Raw genomic sequence first — 12,249 nt, 5'->3', positions numbered from 1 at the left:
CACCCATACAATGCGCACCACCCCGTGATGTTTTTCTCACTCCTACTAATGAATGTAATGAAACACACACCCATACAATGCGCACCACCCCGTGATCTTTTTCTCACTCCTACTAGTGAATGTAATGTAACACACACCCATACAATGCGCACCACCCCGTGATGTTTTTCTCACTCCTACTAGTGAATGTAATGTATCACACACCCATACAATGCGCACCACCCCGTGATGTTTTTCCCACTCCTACTAGTGAATCTAATGTAACACACACACATACAATGCGCACCACCCCGCGATGATTTTCAGAAACCTATCCTACATTGCCACTGCATGTTCCCTGACCTCCCCATGCTGACCACCCCGCCGTGCTTTTCTCCATCCTATATTGCCACACCCTGCCTATCCTAATTCAGACCCTCCGATTCACAACACCCCGTGATGTTTTTCTCACTCCTACTAGTGAATGTAATGTGACACACACCCATAAAATGCGCACCAACCCGTGATGTTTCTCTCACACCTACTAGTGAATGTAATGTAACACACACCCATACAATGCGCACCACCCCGTGATGTTTTTCTCACTCCTACTAGTGAATGTAATGTAACACACACCCATACAATGCGCACCACCCCGTGATGTTTTTCTCACTCCTACTAGTGAATGTAATGTAACACACAGCCATACAATGCGCACCACCCCGTGATATTTTTCTCACTGCTACTAGTGAATGTAATGTAACACACACCCATACAATGCGCACCACCCCGTAATGTTTTTCTCACTCCTACTAGTGAATATAATGTAACACACACCCATACAATGCGCACCACCCCGTGATGTTTTCCTCACTCCTACTAGTGAATGTAATGTAACACACACCCATACAATGCGCACCACCCCGTGATGTTTTTCTCACTCCTACTAGTGAATGTAATGTAACACACACCCATACAATGCGCACCACCCCGTGACGTTTTTCTCACTCCTACTAGTGAATGTAATGTAACACACACCCATACAATGCGCACCACCCCGTGATGTTTTTCTCACTCCTACTAGTGAATGTAATGTAACAAACACCCATACAATGTGCTCCACCCCGTGATGTTTTTCTCACTCCTACTAGTGAATGTAATGTAACACACACCCATACAATGCGCACCACCCCGTGATGTTTTTCTCACTCCTACTAGTGAATGTAATGTAACACACACCCATACAATGCGCACCACCCCTTGATGTTTTTCTCACTCCTACTAGTGAATGTAATGTAACACACACCCATGCAATGCGCACCACCCCGTGATGTTTTACTCACTCCTACTAGTGAATGTAATGTAACACACACCCATGCAATGCGCACCACCCCGTGATGATTTTCTCACTCCTACTAGTGAATGTAATGTAACACACACCCATACAATGCGGACCACCCCGTGATGTTTTTCTCACTCCTACTAGTGAATGTAATGTAACACACACTAATACAATGCACACCACCCCGTGATGTTTTTCTCACTCCTACTAGTGAATGTAATGTAATACACACCCATACAGTGCAAACCTCCCCGCGATGTTTTTCAGAAACCTATCCTACATTGCCACTGCATGTTCCCTGACCTCCCCATGCTGACCACCCCGCGGTGCTTTTCCCCATCCTACATTGCCACTCACTGCCTATCTTAATTCAGACCCTCCAATTCACACCACCCCGTGATGTTTTTCTCACTCCTACTAGTGAATGTAATGTAACACACACCCATACAATGCGCATCAAGCCGTGATGTTTTTCTCACTGCTACTAGTGAATGTAATGTAACACACACCCATACAATGCGGACCACCCCGTGATGTTTTTCTTACTCCTACTAGTGAATGTAATGTAACACACACCCATACAATGCGCACCACCCCGTGATGTTTTTCTCACTCCTACTAGTGAATGTAATGTAACACACACCCATACAATGCGCACCACCCCGTGATGTTTTTCTCACTCCTACTAGTGAATGTAATGTAACACACACCCATAAAATGCGCACCACCCCGTGATGTTTTTCTCACTCCTACTAGTGAATGTAATGTAACACACACCCATACAGTGCGCACCACCCCGTCATGTTTTTCTCACTCCTACTAGTGAATGTAATGTAACACACACCCATACAGTGCGCACCACCCCGTGATGTTTTTCTCACTCCTACTAGTGAATGTAATGTAACACACACCCATACAGTGCGCACCACCCCGTGATGTTTTTTGTCACTCCTACTAGTGAATGTAATGTAACACACACCCATACAATGCGCACCACCCCGTGATGTTTTTCTCACTCCTACTAGTGAATCTAATGTAACACACACCCATACAATGCGCACCACCCCGTGATGTTTTTCTCACTCCTACTAGTGAATCTAATGTAACACACACCCATACAATGCGCACCACCCCGTGATGTTTTTCTCACTCCTACTAGTGTATGTAATGTAACACACACCCATACAATGCGCACCACCCCGTGATGTTTTTCTCACTCCTACTAGTGAATGTAATGTAACACACACCCATACAATGCGCACCACCCCGTGATGTTTTTCTCACTCCTACTAGTGAATGTAATGTAACACACACCCATACAATGGGCACCACCCCGTGATGTTTTTCTCACTCCTACTCGTGAATCTAATGTAACACACACCCATACAATGCGCACCACCCGGTGATGTTTTTCTCACTCCTACTAGTGAATCTAATGTAACACACACCCATTCAATGCGCACCACCCCGCGATGTTTTTCAGAAACCTATCCTACATTGCCACTGCATGTTCCCTGACCTTCCCATGCTGACCACCCCGCGGTGCTTTTCTCCATCCTACATTGCCACTGACTGCCTATCCTAATTCAGACCCTCCGATTCACACCACCGCGTGATGTTTTTCTCCGTCCTACTAGTGAATGTAATGTGACACACACCCATAAAATGCGCACCACCCCGTGATATTTCTCTCACACCTACTAGTGAATGTAATGTAACACACACCCATGCAATGCGCACCACCCCGTGATGTTTTTCTCACTCCTACTAGTGAATGTAATGTAACACACACCCATGCAATGCGCACCACCCCGTGATATTTTCTCACTCCTACTAGTGAATGTAATGTAACACACACCCTTACAATGCGCACAACCCCGTGATGTTTTTCTCACTCCTACTAGTGAATGTAATGTAACACACACCCATGCAATGCGCACCACCCCGTGATGTTTTTCTCACTCCTACTAATGAATGTAATGAAACACACACCCATACAATGCGCACCACCCCGTGATCTTTTTCACACTCCTACTAGTGAATGTAATGTAACACACACCCATACAATGCGCACCACCCCGTGATGTTTTTCTCACTCCTACTAGTGAATGTAATGTATCACACACCCATACAATGCGCACCACCCCGTGATGTTTTTCCCACTCCTACTAGTGAATCTAATGTAACACACACACATACAATGCGCACCACCCCGCGATGATTTTCAGAAACCTATCCTACATTGCCACTGCATGTTCCCTGACCTCCCCATGCTGACCACCCCGCGGTGCTTTTCTCCATCCTATATTGCCACACACTGCCTATCCTAATTCAGACCCTCCGATTCACACCACCCCGTGATGTTTTTCTCACTCCTACTAGTGAATGTAATGTGACACACACCCATAAAATGCGCACCAACCCGTGATGTTTCTCTCACACCTACTAGTGAATGTAATGTAACACACACCCATACAATGCGCACCACCCCGTGATGTTTTTCTCACTCCTACTAGTGAATGTAATGTAACACACACCCATACAATGCGCACCACCCCGTGATGTTTTTCTCACTCCTACTAGTGAATGTAATGTAACACACAGCCATACAATGCGCACCACCCCGTGATATTTTTCTCACTGCTACTAGTGAATGTAATGTAACACACACCCATACAATGCGCACCACCCCGTAATGTTTTTCTCACTCCTACTAGTGAATGTAATGTAACACACACCCATACAATGCGCACCACCCCGTGATGTTTTTCTCACTCCTACTAGTGAATGTAATGTAACACACACCCATACAATGCGCACCACCCCGTGATGTTTTTCTCACTCCTACTAGTGAATGTAATGTAACACACACCCATACAATGCGCACCACCCCGTGACGTTTTTCTCACTCCTACTAGTGAATGTAATGTAACACACACCCATACAATGCGCACCACCCCGTGATGTTTTTCTCAGTCCTACTAGTGAATGTAATGTAACACACACCCATACAATGCGCTCCACCCCGTGATGTTTTTCTCACTCCTACTAGTGAATGTAATGTAACACACACCCATACAATGCGCACCACCCCGTGATGTTTTTCTCACTCCTACTAGTGAATGTAATGTAACACACACCCATACAATGCGCACCACCCCGTGATGTTTTTCTCACTCCTACTAGTGAATGTAATGTAACACACACCCATGCAATGCGCACCACCCCGTGATGTTTTTCTCACTCCTACTAGTGAATGTAATGTAACACACACCCATGCAATGCGCACCACCCCGTGATGATTTTCTCACTCCTACTAGTGAATGTAATGTAACACACACCCATACAATGCGCACCACCCCGTGATGTTTTTCTCACTCCTACTAGTGAATGTAATGTAACACACACTAATACAATGCGCACCACCCCGTGATGTTTTTCTCACTCCTACTAGTGAATGTAATGTAATACACACCCATACAGTGCACACCTCCCCGCGATGTTTTTCAGAAACCTATCCTACATTGCCACTGCATGTTCCCTGACCTCCCCATGCTGACCACCCCGCGGTGCTTTTCCCCATCCTACATTGCCACTCACTGCCTATCTTAATTCAGACCCTCCAATTCACACCACCCCGTGATGTTTTTCTCACTCCTACTAGTGAATGTAATGTAACACACACCCATACAATGCGCACCAAGCCGTGATGTTTTTCTCACTGCTACTAGTGAATGTAATGTAACACACACCCATACAATGCGGACCACCCCGTGATGTTTTTCTCACTCCTACTAGTGAACGTAATGTAACACACACCCATACAATGCGCACCACCCCGTGATGTTTTTCTCACTCCTACTAGTGAATGTAATGTAACACACACCCATACAATGCGCACCACCCCGTGATGTTTTTCTCACTCCTACTAGTGAATCTAATGTAACACACACCCATACAATGCGCACCACCCCGTGATGTTTTTCTCACTCCTACTAGTGAATCTAATGTAACACACACCCATACAATGCGCACCACCCCGTGACGTTTTTCTCACTCCTACTAGTGAATGTAATGTAACACACACCCATACAATGCGCACCACCCCATCATGTTTTTCTCACTCCTACTAGTGAATGTAATGTAACACACACCCATACAATGCGGACCACCCCGTAATGTTTTTCTCACTCCTACTAGTGAATGTAATGTAACACTCACCCATACAATGCGCACCACCCCGTGATGTTTTTCTCACTCCTATTAGTGAATGTAATGTAACACACACCCATACAATGCGCACCACCCCGTGATGTTTTTCTCACTCCTACTAGTGAACGTAATGTAACACACACCCATACAATGCGCACCACCCCGTGATGTTTTTCTGACTCCTACTAGTGAATGAAATGTAACACACACCCATACAATGCGCACCACCCCGTGATGTTTTTCTCACTCCTACTAGTGAATGTAACGTAACACACAGCCATACAATGCGCACCACCCCGTGATGTTTTTCTCACTGGTACTAGTGAATGTAATGTAACACACACCCATACAATGCGCACCACCCCGTGATGTTTTTCTCACACCTAATAGTGAATGTAATGTAACACACACCCATACAATGCGCACCACCCCGTGATGTTTTTCTCACTCCTACTAGTGAATGTAATGTAACACACACCCATACAATGCGCACCACCCCGTGATGTTTTTCTCACTCCTACTAGTGAACGTAATGTAACACACACCCATACAATGCGCACCACCCCGTGATGTTTTTCTCACTCCTACTAGTGAATCTAATGTAACACACACCCATACAATGCGCACCACCCCGTGATGTTTTTCTCACTCCTACTAGTGAATGTAATTTAACACACACCCATACAATGCGCACCACCCCGTGATGTTTTTCTCACTCCTACTAGTGAATGTAATGTAACACACACCCATACAATGCGCACCACCCCGTGGTGTTTTTCTCACTCCTACTAGTGAATGTAATGTAACACACACCCATACAATGCGCACCACCCCGTGATGTTTTTCTCACTCCTACTAGTGAATGTAATGTAACACCCACCCATACAATGCGCACCACCCCGTGATGTTTTTCTCACTCCTACTAGTGAATGTAATGTAACACACACCCATACAATGCGCACCACCCCGTGATGTTTTTCTCACTCCTACTAATGAATGTAATGAAACACACACCCATACAATGCGCACCACCCCGTGATCTTTTTCTCACTCCTACTAGTGAATGTAATGTAACACACACCCATACAATGCGCACCACCCCGTGATGTTTTTCTCACTCCTACTAGTGAATGTAATGTATCACACACCCATACAATGCGCACCACCCCGTGATGTTTTTCCCACTCCTACTAGTGAATCTAATGTAACACACACACATACAATGCGCACCACCCCGCGATGATTTTCAGAAACCTATCCTACATTGCCACTGCATGTTCCCTGACCTCCCCATGCTGACCACCCCGCCGTGCTTTTCTCCATCCTATATTGCCACACCCTGCCTATCCTAATTCAGACCCTCCGATTCACAACACCCCGTGATGTTTTTCTCACTCCTACTAGTGAATGTAATGTGACACACACCCATAAAATGCGCACCAACCCGTGATGTTTCTCTCACACCTACTAGTGAATGTAATGTAACACACACCCATACAATGCGCACCACCCCGTGATGTTTTTCTCACTCCTACTAGTGAATGTAATGTAACACACACCCATACAATGCGCACCACCCCGTGATGTTTTTCTCACTCCTACTAGTGAATGTAATGTAACACACAGCCATACAATGCGCACCACCCCGTGATATTTTTCTCACTGCTACTAGTGAATGTAATGTAACACACACCCATACAATGCGCACCACCCCGTAATGTTTTTCTCACTCCTACTAGTGAATATAATGTAACACACACCCATACAATGCGCACCACCCCGTGATGTTTTCCTCACTCCTACTAGTGAATGTAATGTAACACACACCCATACAATGCGCACCACCCCGTGATGTTTTTCTCACTCCTACTAGTGAATGTAATGTAACACACACCCATACAATGCGCACCACCCCGTGACGTTTTTCTCACTCCTACTAGTGAATGTAATGTAACACACACCCATACAATGCGCACCACCCCGTGATGTTTTTCTCACTCCTACTAGTGAATGTAATGTAACAAACACCCATACAATGTGCTCCACCCCGTGATGTTTTTCTCACTCCTACTAGTGAATGTAATGTAACACACACCCATACAATGCGCACCACCCCGTGATGTTTTTCTCACTCCTACTAGTGAATGTAATGTAACACACACCCATACAATGCGCACCACCCCTTGATGTTTTTCTCACTCCTACTAGTGAATGTAATGTAACACACACCCATGCAATGCGCACCACCCCGTGATGTTTTACTCACTCCTACTAGTGAATGTAATGTAACACACACCCATGCAATGCGCACCACCCCGTGATGATTTTCTCACTCCTACTAGTGAATGTAATGTAACACACACCCATACAATGCGGACCACCCCGTGATGTTTTTCTCACTCCTACTAGTGAATGTAATGTAACACACACTAATACAATGCACACCACCCCGTGATGTTTTTCTCACTCCTACTAGTGAATGTAATGTAATACACACCCATACAGTGCAAACCTCCCCGCGATGTTTTTCAGAAACCTATCCTACATTGCCACTGCATGTTCCCTGACCTCCCCATGCTGACCACCCCGCGGTGCTTTTCCCCATCCTACATTGCCACTCACTGCCTATCTTAATTCAGACCCTCCAATTCACACCACCCCGTGATGTTTTTCTCACTCCTACTAGTGAATGTAATGTAACACACACCCATACAATGCGCATCAAGCCGTGATGTTTTTCTCACTGCTACTAGTGAATGTAATGTAACACACACCCATACAATGCGGACCACCCCGTGATGTTTTTCTTACTCCTACTAGTGAATGTAATGTAACACACACCCATACAATGCGCACCACCCCGTGATGTTTTTCTCACTCCTACTAGTGAATGTAATGTAACACACACCCATACAATGCGCACCACCCCGTGATGTTTTTCTCACTCCTACTAGTGAATGTAATGTAACACACACCCATAAAATGCGCACCACCCCGTGATGTTTTTCTCACTCCTACTAGTGAATGTAATGTAACACACACCCATACAGTGCGCACCACCCCGTCATGTTTTTCTCACTCCTACTAGTGAATGTAATGTAACACACACCCATACAGTGCGCACCACCCCGTGATGTTTTTCTCACTCCTACTAGTGAATGTAATGTAACACACACCCATACAGTGCGCACCACCCCGTGATGTTTTTTGTCACTCCTACTAGTGAATGTAATGTAACACACACCCATACAATGCGCACCACCCCGTGATGTTTTTCTCACTCCTACTAGTGAATCTAATGTAACACACACCCATACAATGCGCACCACCCCGTGATGTTTTTCTCACTCCTACTAGTGAATCTAATGTAACACACACCCATACAATGCGCACCACCCCGTGATGTTTTTCTCACTCCTACTAGTGTATGTAATGTAACACACACCCATACAATGCGCACCACCCCGTGATGTTTTTCTCACTCCTACTAGTGAATGTAATGTAACACACACCCATACAATGCGCACCACCCCGTGATGTTTTTCTCACTCCTACTAGTGAATGTAATGTAACACACACCCATACAATGGGCACCACCCCGTGATGTTTTTCTCACTCCTACTCGTGAATCTAATGTAACACACACCCATACAATGCGCACCACCCGGTGATGTTTTTCTCACTCCTACTAGTGAATCTAATGTAACACACACCCATTCAATGCGCACCACCCCGCGATGTTTTTCAGAAACCTATCCTACATTGCCACTGCATGTTCCCTGACCTTCCCATGCTGACCACCCCGCGGTGCTTTTCTCCATCCTACATTGCCACTGACTGCCTATCCTAATTCAGACCCTCCGATTCACACCACCGCGTGATGTTTTTCTCCGTCCTACTAGTGAATGTAATGTGACACACACCCATAAAATGCGCACCACCCCGTGATATTTCTCTCACACCTACTAGTGAATGTAATGTAACACACACCCATGCAATGCGCACCACCCCGTGATGTTTTTCTCACTCCTACTAGTGAATGTAATGTAACACACACCCATGCAATGCGCACCACCCCGTGATATTTTCTCACTCCTACTAGTGAATGTAATGTAACACACACCCTTACAATGCGCACAACCCCGTGATGTTTTTCTCACTCCTACTAGTGAATGTAATGTAACACACACCCATGCAATGCGCACCACCCCGTGATGTTTTTCTCACTCCTACTAATGAATGTAATGAAACACACACCCATACAATGCGCACCACCCCGTGATCTTTTTCACACTCCTACTAGTGAATGTAATGTAACACACACCCATACAATGCGCACCACCCCGTGATGTTTTTCTCACTCCTACTAGTGAATGTAATGTATCACACACCCATACAATGCGCACCACCCCGTGATGTTTTTCCCACTCCTACTAGTGAATCTAATGTAACACACACACATACAATGCGCACCACCCCGCGATGATTTTCAGAAACCTATCCTACATTGCCACTGCATGTTCCCTGACCTCCCCATGCTGACCACCCCGCGGTGCTTTTCTCCATCCTATATTGCCACACACTGCCTATCCTAATTCAGACCCTCCGATTCACACCACCCCGTGATGTTTTTCTCACTCCTACTAGTGAATGTAATGTGACACACACCCATAAAATGCGCACCAACCCGTGATGTTTCTCTCACACCTACTAGTGAATGTAATGTAACACACACCCATACAATGCGCACCACCCCGTGATGTTTTTCTCACTCCTACTAGTGAATGTAATGTAACACACACCCATACAATGCGCACCACCCCGTGATGTTTTTCTCACTCCTACTAGTGAATGTAATGTAACACACAGCCATACAATGCGCACCACCCCGTGATATTTTTCTCACTGCTACTAGTGAATGTAATGTAACACACACCCATACAATGCGCACCACCCCGTAATGTTTTTCTCACTCCTACTAGTGAATGTAATGTAACACACACCCATACAATGCGCACCACCCCGTGATGTTTTTCTCACTCCTACTAGTGAATGTAATGTAACACACACCCATACAATGCGCACCACCCCGTGATGTTTTTCTCACTCCTACTAGTGAATGTAATGTAACACACACCCATACAATGCGCACCACCCCGTGACGTTTTTCTCACTCCTACTAGTGAATGTAATGTAACACACACCCATACAATGCGCACCACCCCGTGATGTTTTTCTCAGTCCTACTAGTGAATGTAATGTAACACACACCCATACAATGCGCTCCACCCCGTGATGTTTTTCTCACTCCTACTAGTGAATGTAATGTAACACACACCCATACAATGCGCACCACCCCGTGATGTTTTTCTCACTCCTACTAGTGAATGTAATGTAACACACACCCATACAATGCGCACCACCCCGTGATGTTTTTCTCACTCCTACTAGTGAATGTAATGTAACACACACCCATGCAATGCGCACCACCCCGTGATGTTTTTCTCACTCCTACTAGTGAATGTAATGTAACACACACCCATGCAATGCGCACCACCCCGTGATGATTTTCTCACTCCTACTAGTGAATGTAATGTAACACACACCCATACAATGCGCACCACCCCGTGATGTTTTTCTCACTCCTACTAGTGAATGTAATGTAACACACACTAATACAATGCGCACCACCCCGTGATGTTTTTCTCACTCCTACTAGTGAATGTAATGTAATACACACCCATACAGTGCACACCTCCCCGCGATGTTTTTCAGAAACCTATCCTACATTGCCACTGCATGTTCCCTGACCTCCCCATGCTGACCACCCCGCGGTGCTTTTCCCCATCCTACATTGCCACTCACTGCCTATCTTAATTCAGACCCTCCAATTCACACCACCCCGTGATGTTTTTCTCACTCCTACTAGTGAATGTAATGTAACACACACCCATACAATGCGCACCAAGCCGTGATGTTTTTCTCACTGCTACTAGTGAATGTAATGTAACACACACCCATACAATGCGGACCACCCCGTGATGTTTTTCTCACTCCTACTAGTGAACGTAATGTAACACACACCCATACAATGCGCACCACCCCGTGATGTTTTTCTCACTCCTACTAGTGAATGTAATGTAACACACACCCATACAATGCGCACCACCCCGTGATGTTTTTCTCACTCCTACTAGTGAATGTAATGTAACACACACCCATAAAATGCGCACCACCCCGTGATGTTTTTCTCACTCCTACTAGTGAATGTAATGTAACACACACCCATACAGTGCGCACCACCCCGTCATGTTTTTCTCACTCCTACTAGTGAATGTAATGTAACACACACCCATACAGTGCGCACCACCCCGTGATGTTTTTCTCACTCCTACTAGTGAATGTAATGTAACACACACCCATACAGTGCGCACCACCCCGTGATGTTTTTTGTCACTCCTACTAGTGAATTTAATGTAACACACACCCATACAATGCGCACCACCCCGTGATGTTTTTCTCACTCCTACTAGTGAATCTAATGTAACACACACCCATACAATGCGCACCACCCCGTGATGTTTTTCTCACTCCTACTAGTGAATCTAATGTAACACACACCCATACAATGCGCACCACCCCGTGATGTTTTTCTCACTCCTACTAGTGTATGTAATGTAACACACACCCATACAATGCGCACCACCCCGTGATGT

The sequence above is a fragment of the Cavia porcellus genome, unplaced genomic scaffold (assembly GCF_034190915.1).
Source record: "Cavia porcellus strain 051 isolate PalLab524CR breed Dunkin Hartley unplaced genomic scaffold, mCavPor4.1 scaffold_34, whole genome shotgun sequence".
NCBI lineage: Eukaryota > Metazoa > Chordata > Mammalia > Rodentia > Caviidae > Cavia > Cavia porcellus.
Note: the sequence above shows the minus strand (reverse complement) of the source record.